General features: G+C 38.7%; 1 long non-coding RNA gene across 1 annotated transcript; it reads right to left on the reverse strand.

The window, feature by feature from the left end:
- Positions 1-431: 431 nt before the first annotated feature.
- LOC144762058 (uncharacterized) lies at positions 432-2,627 on the reverse strand. The gene is made up of 6 exons (XR_013596034.1): positions 2,477-2,627; positions 2,287-2,373; positions 2,050-2,160; positions 1,860-1,954; positions 1,643-1,764; positions 432-696 (listed from the first exon to the last, which is right to left on the reverse strand). It is a non-coding gene; the product is annotated as an uncharacterized LOC144762058 (long non-coding RNA).
- Positions 2,628-12,076: the final 9,449 nt, after the last annotated feature.

Raw genomic sequence — 12,076 nt, forward strand, 5'->3', positions numbered from 1 at the left:
AAACTCTGATGCATGTTATGTATCTATATTTAAACATAAACTAATACACTGTCATTCCTTCTTTTTTAACTGAAGAATGCATCAACAAAAACCGACAGTGCCGGCAGCTAAATTTTTACTGCTTCTGCTGTTCAAAACAGATTAAAAAGTTCCGCTACCCAAAACAGAGAGATGGGAGGAGCTGTGCTTAGTTTCATGACACTGGCGACTTTGAAAAGGAATAATATTTGAGAAAACAGGGGACCCCTACATATAATGCGTTCACTACCCGTAGGGAATATTAACCTTTGGAAAAGAGAACTGTAGCAAACAAACTATTTATCGACTGCCATTTCCTATGGGGCAAAACTCCATATCAATAAAGTGCAATTAATCATATGAAGAAATAACAGTGAATAGTAAAATTATGACAAAATTATAACAGCATTTTTTTTATAATTTTCTATTTTCATATTATTTTTATCATATTTTTTCTTTTGATATATGGTTAGTTCAGATTTTTCTTGTCATTTACAATAAATATATTCAATAACATTCATAAAACAGGAGAGACAAACAAAAAAAGACACATCAAATGACTAGTTGGTATAGAGGACTATCGAAGTTGGCAATGTGGTGGGTTGGACCACTACACACGTTTCGGCCACTGCCTTCATCAGGTAGACCGTCATTTGCAAAAAAACACTTTTAACAACACTAAAGAAAATAAGAGAAAGATTTATATCAAAAAACTTGGATTAAATATATTCATTCTGCACATTTATGATTTAACTTACATAAAACCCCTAGGTATGGTCATTCATGTAAAAAAGAAGAAAACTTGATGATCACGAATATTTAATCACGACATACCAGCTGGTTGTTCTATAGTCCATTTAGGATTGATACTAACTATTAGAACTAAACAAAACTTCATTTATTTATATATATTTCCTTTATGCTTATCAATTTGTTTATGACTTGTATATCTGCGGATTAGTGATTCACGTTCTTCTCCACAAAAACATTCAGAGATTGTCATCATGCAATATAGTTGTATACCTATTTCTAAGTAAGACACTTCCATTACATGCTATATTGATATCAGTGTTGGGCACATGAATAAATATTTAGAGAGGAGAATTTAGAGAGAAAAAGAAAAGAAAAAGTTATAAAGAAGGAGTGGATCCTAATAAAGAAGTATACATTTCCCAAACATATGTGACTGTCTATTTCTTCTAGGTTCAGTTTTGCAATTTTCACGAATGTACAACTACATTTATTATCAGTTATGTGATCGAATATTTTTTACTTCTAATATGGTAACTATACTTATGACATCTATAGTGCTAATGGACGTATGTGATAAATGTCACGTTCTCTTTTATTCTTGATATTGTTGCTTTATCTGGAGAGGGGCATGGGGGCGGGGAGGGAAGGAAGGGGGGGAAAGGAAGGAAAGAGGGGAGACAAAGAGGAGGGAGAAATGGGGGGAAGGGGTTTTGTTATGGGGTGGTTAGGGGAGGCGACGTGGACAGGGGGCATGGTTATGATACATAAGGGCACAGAATTAGGTTGAATGGGTTGAATGTCAGGAAACGTCTATATTTAAAAAATATTCCAATTTATCGATGGAGTTAGACAGTTGTTTAATTTCACTTACTTTTGATAATATAGTGAAGAGATATTGTTTTAAAAATTCCACAATAATGTGTGACATACGTAGGGCATGGAAGGTGTCTGCTTCGATCGTCACAGATTCAATTGTTCATGGAATTATAAAATCTGTGTATAAAGATAGGAGATCGATGTAACGTGATCCTATTGTAGAGATATAAAAAGACTGAGCAGTCCATGTGTAAGGTCAAGAGATGACTTACTGTGATATTAGCCAATAGATTTCGTAATTTCATTATAACCACTGAAGCACTGTCTTCTTTCTCTTGATGTATTACAAGGTATCCACAATCGGTATCTATGATTGAATAGTGACTAAGTGAGAAACTGGCATTTCTAATTTTTATTTGTTTTTTGAACAATAATAAGTAAACTATATTCAAAAAGGATTACCAGTATATCTTTTTTGTGGCGTTCAGTGTGTAGGCGTGTCTGCATCTATATACTACTGGCTGGCAACGTCCAGACGATGATCTTATTATTTATCTTCTTATGTTTGAGGAGCTACGTAAATGAAAAGTGAAAATTGTAGATCTTAATTTTTACCTTTGGCACTTTGGGGCGATACAAATATAGTTTCTTTAAAAAATTGAAAATGAGAAAATTTTGAGGATACATATAAATATATACCTTTAACGGAGTATTTTCAAGGGAACTTCTACATGTTTAGTAATGGCCAACCTGATGTGTAGATGCCATTATCTTCAATATGAAATTCTGAAACAGCGAGTAAAAAATAATAAGAAGAGCTAGATTTAGAGTAGAATTCTAGATCGCTCTTTCTAGATATGCCTGTATACATGTATATTACAAGTCTTACCTGGATGATGTCGAGACGTTTCGATGTAGCCGGGATTCATGAAACTGCAAAAGCCGCCAGCCGCATTCGGGTAGAAAAACGAATGATGGTTCTAAAGCGGTCTTTTATATATAGTTATCCGGAAAGATAATTGGGAACCGGTGGGGATGGAATAGCACAGAGACGGAGTCGCATTGGTAATGACGTGACCCATAGATCCCTTGCAGTTGTAATAATAATAGATATAAAAAGCGGACTCAATATAAACAACGACAACGCTGGTATTTGTTCACAGATCGCTTCACTGTAATTATTTAATTTACCTGTATCAATGTAAAATAATTATAGGCTACAAGAAATGAAAGTTGGTGGCATGAGGTTTATATAATGTGAACACCGTAATATCGATACTAACAAGACCACTGTGATGGCCTAGATATAGAAAACGGACTACAGTTTGTCGCCAAGAAGGGAGAGGATATAGAGACCTCAGATATCTATTTATACATAAACTCCCATAAACGATAAGTCAATATACACATACGAGTTAACGATAGATGATAAAAGGACACAGTAAAAGAAAAAGACGATTTAAATATCGAATTATGTGTATTATACATTCACTATTACAGAATTTTTGGTCTGTATGGCAATAGAAAGGGAACAAACCCCCAAGTTAAAATTAGTTGAAAAGGGGCTCACATGGGAGAAGCGAATAGCATTCTACTGCCATATTGACAGTGGGATTGGCCATATTATATACTGATGGATCTGTATAAATAAGGCTGAACAATATATATTTCAGTTTAGACACATTTGTCCATGTTACAAATCAAGGAAGCAGAAAAGAGTCTTTGGCTGTAGATATGTATTGTATATATACAATTTACTCAGTTTTTATACATGCATATCAGTCGGTCAACAAACAGTCCAAATTAAAAGTAAAGGATTTAGCATATACGTTTCAAATAATAGCATGTTCCCATGGAATGTCTAGGTTTAAACCATTTGCCATAGTATCCAATATGAAAATCCAATATACTTCTCGTTTTTTTCTGATTTTATCAGGGCAGAGTCCTGTTCTGGTTTGTATATTTTCTAAGACATACCAACGCATATCTTCTGGTAAATGTCCATTTTCTATATAGTGGGTTACTAATGGCACATTCAACATTTTTGTACGTACTGCTGATTTATGTTCAGTTATTCTTTTGCCTATAGCTCGCGAGGTTTCCCCTACGTATCCCTTGTTTCATGGGCAAAAAACTAAATAGACTACGTTTTGTGTCTTACAGTTAGTCATAGATTTTGCTGTAATTTTTACTTTATTAAATGTCAGTTCGCTACCTTCTTTTGCTTGTGGGCACGTTTTACAGTTGCCACATTTATAATTCCCCACAATAGGATTGTCACCTGTGATACTTCTCTGTATCAATTGTTTGGGGCCTGGCATTCTGGATCTTACCACTAAGTCTTTTAAGTTTTTATTTCTTCTGTAGGCAAAAAGTGGTCTGGGAATTGTTTCTTGCTTTGCTCTGTTGACATTCAATAAATGCCAATTAGAATATATAATTTGGCGAACTTTGTCATTTAAGAGAGAGTGTCTAGTTACAAACATTAAGTGATCATCTTTTGTTGTTTTGTTGCCCTGAAGAAGATGTTGACGGTCGAAAAATCTAGCCTTCTTTAGTGAGTCCCGTACCAGTCTGTGAGGGTACCCGCGTTCCTCAAATTTTTGTTTCATAAGTATTGCTTGTTCATCGTAATCTTTTAATTTGGTACAGTTACGCCGCAGTCTTAAAAACTGACTGAACGGTATACTGTTTTTTTGGGTTGACGGGTGAAAGCTTTGGTAGTGAAGTAAGGTATTGCGGGCAGACGATGCCGTAATCCTGGCCCGCACCCCCATGGAGTTACAGCGTGCACTCACAAGATACCACACATTTATGGCTACTCTCGACCTAAAGGTGAACATTAAGAAAACCTTTGTGATGGTAGCAGGGTCGAGAACTAACAACATCAAGCCTATGTATCTCGACTCACAAAAAGTAGAGATGACTCCTACGTATCCTTACTTGGGTATTACTTTTGATCAAAAATGCTCTTGGAAGCCCGCCATAGAATCTAGAAAACTGTCCCTTATTAGAACAACTGCTGCATTATGTAAGTTTGCGAATAAACTGGGCAGGCGGCCCATTGTAGAAGTACTAGAAATATACAGAACTAAAAGCATATCAAGTGCACTTTATGGGGCGGGAGTTTGAGGACATGCCAAGGTCGAGGAGCTGCAAAAAGTGGAAAACACTTTTCTACGTTTCCTTTTGGAAGTGCTTCAGAGCACATCAACTTACACTTATCATTTGGAAGTAGGCATGTCCTATGTAGTAGACCTGATTCCGATCCAGCCTCTTCTTTTGTGGCCCCGCATTTGGACGGCACGTGAGACCACTCTTTGCCGGGGAATCATAGAGGATTGTCTTTCCCTAGATATGGCTCTAAAGATTTGCTGGATCGCTTATGTTAAAAAAAATTTATCGACCTTGGCATGATCCAGTATTATCTTTCACCCACCTCAATAGCTGTCATCCCGAGAAAGAAGTTTAAAAAGATCTGCCTGGCCCACTTAGAATCTCTTCGACTTGTTAGTGAGGTCTCAAAAGTTACGGTCCAGCACTCACTTCAGATACAAACATCTTTTACGGTCCAGCCCTATCTAACCTATAACTTTTCAGGCTATGAGAGATTCTTGCTTACCAGGTTTAGACTGGATATCTTCCACCACCTGGTCACTTTTCCTAAGACCAACACGTGGAAAAAACCTCTTCAGTCTTGTCCTTGCGATGACAGCTCACCCCAAACGACAATCCATATCACACTGTTCTGTAAGTTTTACAAGGAACTGAGGCACTATTGGCTTTTGCCTATCCTCAAAGTCATGGGCTTACGTAGGTGCCGCCCAGCTTACCTAGCACTACAATTTCTAGATGCTGAACCGTTTGCCAGACTGGTAGCAACATTTTTGAAACTAGTTATCAAACACAGGCAGAATTCGGGCTGAAATGTTAATGTTAAAATACGCTGCGGTACTTTAGCCCTTCAAACTTAGATCCGGGTGTTGGACTGTCGGATCTTAGATTGTGCCATCTCAGTATTGTTTTTAGCTTCTGAGTTCATTTGTTTAGCAGCTTGTATACGGGTGGAATTATACAATGTGCAAAGACTTAACATGCAATGTGAACATGTTTTTTGTTTTTAGCAAGTATTTATCTGTTTTAGCCACAATCTTTTTAATCAAATTTTAACTGGAATTTTTCTATATGTACTATAATGTGCTTTTATGGTTGTTTTTCTTGCACCCGAATAAAGCTTGATTTGATTTGATTTGAATCATTACAGAATTCGGTGAAATAACTATTCAAGCCTGTTAGTAATCTCACTAATGTCTTTAGTAATAGCATGGCAGGGAGTAGTCAATTCTTATGCAACACCCTTACAAATGTCTTTCAAAATAAAGTTGAACAGGTATATAACAGGTTCTCCTCAAACATCAATACTAATTTGAAGGAACATAATCTATCCCTTTGTCTCTCACAGAGTGACACATTTAGTGAATTTACCTTACTCACAGCTGAGCAGGTAAAATTGCTAATTAATTCCATTAGATCAGGTATCCCACTTGATCTCAGCCCCCCATTGGTGATACAACTAGTGCTGGAAACTATTGAACTCATCTTTTTGGAATTTTCAATAACATTTTAAAATCAAGATTATTACCTAAACAGTGGAAAATAGTTTTGATACAAAATCTAATCTTCATCCTAATGACCTAAATACTTAACTTTCATTTTTCTCAGTTCTCACTCCCGGCTAAGATCGTGGAGAAATCTATCAATCAGCATTTAGCCACTTTCATAGAGAATAATCATCTCCTGGATACCACTCAGTTTGGATTCAGGAGTGGTCAGATCACCAGAACTGCCCTGATAGTGGAAAGTGATGAGATTAAGACAGCACTTGATAAGGGAGGAAAGCAGCACTCATCTTACTAGGCCACTCTGCTGCATTTCATACGGTCAATCACAAATTGCCTGTTGGCCGTTTCCACAACATTTGGATCACGGATGCCAGAATGGCCCTTTTAAGATCTTTCTTTTGTAGGAGAGAGCAATCTGTAGGACTATAGGAGTTCATATCGGAACCCTTCTCCTTGACTTGCAGGGTCCATCCGAGGTCCCCGCTGAGCACAACGTTGTTTAACATTTATGGAACCTCTTTGGCCAGTCTAGTTAAATAATTTGGGTTTTTCTTGACTTCATATGCCAATGACACTCAAATAGTCACCTCCACTTCCATCAACAACAATAAAAACTGGAAACTAATTCCATAATTGCATGAGGCACCGAGAAACTGAATGAATAATAAATGCTTGAAGTTAAACTCTGGTAGGACAGAGGCACTCCTGTTTGGTATTCATGGTCCCTGTCAAGGTGACCTCAAGAGTTAGGAGAGCTTCCAAAACTGGTCAGGAAGGTAAAGAATCTAATAGTTATAGTAGATAGCAAGCTTGTATATGGAGATCACGGGCCAGATGTTCGACCAATTTCAGCATGCGCAAACAGGTTACCAACACAATTTTGCGAGTCGCAAATGAATTGCGACTCACAAAAAAGTGTTTAGAGACTTGCTATTTGGAAGGGGTGTTCCCTTCCAAATAGTGACTCTCTAACCCATGTATGAATGTTTTCCGACTGCAATTGCGGTTGCAAAACACTCGCGAATTACTATACTCTTCAACAGGGTGGTAATACAGTCGCGATTTGTGACTGTCTCTAAAAATATTTTTTAAGGGCAGGCAGTAGTCTCAGGGACCAATACCTACCCTTAAAAAATGAAACAAAAACATTTAATTTTTTCTTTTTTAAATGTATACTGTTTTATTTAAAAGCAGTCCCAGACATGGTGGTCTGCTGAGCCCAGCAACCCCCCATACCAGGGAGGGCCTGTCATTCCCAATGGGCTCGCAAATTGCGAGAGGCTCATTAATATTAATGAGCCTTGCAATTTGCAACCCCATTAGGGATCACAAACAGTGTTAACACCACTGCTGTACATGGCAAATTGTGCCTTGCATATTGTGACTTGCAAAAGGGTCGCAAATTTGCCAGGCGCAATTTTGTTGGTCGTACATCTGGCCCCAAGTGAATATTATTATCTCCTTTTCCTTCTATACTCTAAAGATAATAAAGAAAATCTGCTCTTACATTCCACTGGATTCACAGAAAACTGTTGTGACGGACATAGTCATGTTCAAAATAGACTATTGTAATCGCAATCTAAACATGCAATAGCAAAGCGCCAAACTCTGCAGAATGCAGCTGCATGCATGTTGCTCAGGATACCCAAATTTCAATCGGCATCTCAGGTTTTGCAGAAGCTTCATTGGCTACCTATAAAGAAGCGGATTACCTTCAAGGCCTTGTGTATTGCCTATAAGGTACTTCTCAACACAGGCCAGGAGTATTTGAAGGGTAGTTTTAAATGATACTGTCCGAGCAGGTCCCTGCATTCTACTGGTGCCAAAGATATTGTGGCCCCTACATTTAAATGCTCTTACTGGGGAGGGAGAAGTTTTTTATTTGTATATTTAAATTATGGAAATCTCACCCCCTAAACATCAAATCCATGACCAATCTTCTATCTTTCAGGAAGGTCTAAAAACTTGCCTTTTCAGTAATAAGTAACAGGTTATTTCCCTGACCTATTTGGACCATGCCACAGCACCTCTGGGTATTTGCTTACTTTAAAAGGATTAATTATATACCATAACATAACATACCATAACATTACCCTTAAAACCCAGCTTGTGGACTTACCGTATTCTAAACAAAATGGCTTCCTTTTAATTTGGAAGGGCCTACATAACCCAATTAAATGCTGTTTTGTCTCACATCATACCCTGGTATACCATGAAATTACCGCAGTATACGACTGCCCAATACATAGCTACATTTTGTACCCTATAACTTTAAAACTATTGAACCACTTTAGACCATTACCAAAAAGTAATATTTGCACCCCAAAATCTACATTTCTGCTAAATTTCAATTATGCCCGCTCAGCCATTTTCAAGCAGCTATTTAAACAGCTCCATACGACATTTCACCCAACTCCACTGTACCACATGCAACTCCAATCTATCACACGTCACTCCACTCTACAACAGTGCACTCCACTCTACAATACTCTACGCCACTATTCTTAATGACATGCCTACCATTCTATGAAACACCACTCTTCTCTAACACACGCCACCCTATCCGCCTCTTGGACATGACACTCCAACCTATGACAAGCCATACCTCTCCACTCTGGGACATGCTGCTCTTCTCTACTACACACCACTCCACTCTAGGACTCGCCACTCCACTCTGACATGCCACTCCACTCTGTTAAATTCCACTCCAATCTGCGATATGCCACTCCACATCCCTTATAACTCCTCTCTACTCTATGACACACTACGGCACTATACTCCACAGTACTACAGTACTCCACGCTATGCCATACCACTGTATTCCACTCCAATCTACAGCAGTCTAATTCACTTCCCTCTAACACATTGTACAGCAAGTCACTCCACCCTACACTATTCCACTGTATGACACTCAACTCCAATCTATGCCTCTTCACTGCACGCCACTCTACAACTCAACTCCACAGTACAACATCCCACTTCACTCTATGGCACACCACTCCACTCTATGATGTGCTGCCTAGTGCCAACACAGACACTGATCCACTACAGTGCAAGGTTATCTATGTTGTAAGGGGCACCCTCCTGCCCAAAATCAATCCTCCGAGTCATTTTCCTCTTTCTATGTGTGCTGCACAAAGCTACTCCAAATGTATCAAGCCATAAAAGGTAGCGTTGCGTGGCTTGTTAAATATGACTTAAGGGAAGCATCGCTTTTGAGCCCCATTGCATGGCACAAGAGGGAAGCATCTAATTCATAAATGTGCCTTACGATCATTGAAGAATACAAAGATCTGCTCTACTTCAGACAAATTGCCAATCTAATGTTCATTTAGATTCTGGGATGAACCACAATTTACTAATCTAGCTCTGAGGGCTTGATTACCGTAAAATAGAGGTGTTTGCTTAATTGCAATTCCAAGTGGTGCAATGTTACGGCCCCCAGTAATTACCTAAAGTAATAAGGAGTGCACTTTAAGTTAAGTTTCAGCAGTCAAATTCCACAAAGGGAAAGGGATTATGTTGTGGTGAAAATCCATGTCATTCCTCAGAAACTCAGAACAATTTGGCACCAAATTTTCATCAGCGATGGTAGTCATTGCATCTGATAGAACCTACTTTTAATCAAACCCTGAAAGTGTTATGTAGGAATTGTTATGCCTGTCTACCTTTTGAGAACCAAGAGTAAAAGTTGCAGTTTTCTACATAGGTGATGTTTTAGGTTAATATGTGTCTGAATACCTTAAGCTATAATTACTTCATTTGGTCACTGGAAACTAAAGCTCATTTCACAATGGGGCTGGTGAATCAAAAATTAATGATGGAAGCACAACTGCTGCTCTAGATAGGACTCAGCTAGGATTCTGCTGCCAGTTAATCTGAATTAGCAAAATTAAAAGTACCATCCACTTCCGCAGACACAACCTTTGCTGCATGGGGTGAACCATTATGATTTGAAGCTAGTAAAGACATTATTTTACTATTCTTAATCTTACTCAAAAACAAACAAACACTATGAAATAGACAGACACTGTGTTAGGGAGTTAAACAGGGTCTAACTGGACAGAAAAAAGGCACCCAAATAAAAATGGCCCTTGTTAGTGGATATAGTGGGATTTATATTTTGGCCGATGGGTTATCTGTCACCGCTGTGACAGAGTAACCTGTCTGTTGACTTCTAAACTATGACATCAGGCACTATGTCATAGATAGACACTATGTCTAGAGTTTAACGGGAACAGAAAATATGCCTGGGGCACCAAAATCGAATTGGCCCCTTGATCGTAAATTAGGTACCTAAAATATTGCCCATGTTTGTAAATTGGGACAGTTTTGAACACACTATAAAAGCAGTTTTGCAAGGTATGGAAAACTGCATGGATTTGAACTTGCTGCAGGCAATGTTTGCTTCAATACCAAATAAATCAACAATGAAAACTGGCCCACAAACACTCACAAAACAATCCCACAGAATGACCTGTCAGACTGCCTGTTTGCCCAGTGGGCCTAACAAACCCTTGAATTAAATAAGGGTTCAGAAAAACCAAGACAATACCATACAAACCAAAGACAACTTGGGCTCGGTTTTCACATTTTCCGTGGGCGATGAAGCGGAGTTGATCCTTCTGGTAGTGGATAGGAGGTTTCATTTGTCTCCTCAGTCCTATTACAAACCAACCTAATGGAAGTGGTTGAAGATAAAGTGTCCCTTGACAAAGTCTAATTGCCAAATTAAGCCTCATTTCCTCGATAGAAAAAACAGGTTAGCACACAAATTTAAAATATTTTACAATATTAAGGCAACAGGAAAATGGCCAATTGACTCACGGTGTTTCCATAGCTCAAGCTTCTTTCTCCCTCATCCACTCCTGCAGCACAAAAGCCAAACTTCAATATAAGTAAAACAAGCCATCCAATGACAGCTTTCTAATGCACATCTTCCATACATTAGATCAGAAAAGTGAAAAGATTCTTACTTGACTGTTTGAAGACAATCATCTAATATAAAAACCAAGTGCTCAATAGGAGAGTTTCCACTTTTGGGGAATAATGCAAAGGCTTTGACAGGTGTGGAGGCTTGACCAGTGTGTGCCACAAGGACTTTCAGGGCTTAGAGTCACCACAAACAAATCAATCATTCATGTCCCATAGAGGGAGACGAAGGGCTCTGGCACAATGTTGCCCCTTTTCCACTTGTCCTACCAGTGCCCGCATTGAATGCAGGACAGCCATATTATGTAGAAATTATTCACATACTTCTGAAATAAGGACTAATGGAGAGAGGTGGGGGCTCAGGCTTTTGGTGCTGGAAATCCCGTGAGGAAGCAAAACAAAGATGCCAGGTAGGTTGTTCTCCAGGCTAACATCCTTTCCGCTTTTTAGCTTATCTTCTTTAGTCTGTTCTATTTTAATTATTTAGCTTAAATTACTTTTAAAAAGTGCCCTTTTCTATTATTTTTTAAAAGGTATTTTTAGATAAATTACCCAACAAACAAGAGCACCAGTGACCTATTTAGCAGACGTGGCAGAAGAAAGAACCTGGCATGAAATCACAAATAACAATTCAGCATCCTGGAACGACAGCATTCTTGGCACAAGCGATGTTTGTGTAGTCATAACAGTGATGGCGCGCAGTACGGCCCTGGCAAAAGATGACTCCAGGTAAACAGAGCCCCCGAAGGCCAAAGGTCCCTGTGATTCAAAGCAACTCTCAATGAAGAGCAGACCTGGCACATAGAGAAGTGTTATCACATCAATAGTATAGAACTTGAAATGCCCAGGTACCAGAGGCTGAGTGGCACATAGAGCATGGTCAGTACATCAGATGGTATAGCGCACAGAATGTCCCAGGCACAGGAGACTGCCAG

Source organism: Lissotriton helveticus, chromosome 6 (genome assembly GCF_964261635.1).
Source record: "Lissotriton helveticus chromosome 6, aLisHel1.1, whole genome shotgun sequence".
NCBI lineage: Eukaryota > Metazoa > Chordata > Amphibia > Caudata > Salamandridae > Lissotriton > Lissotriton helveticus.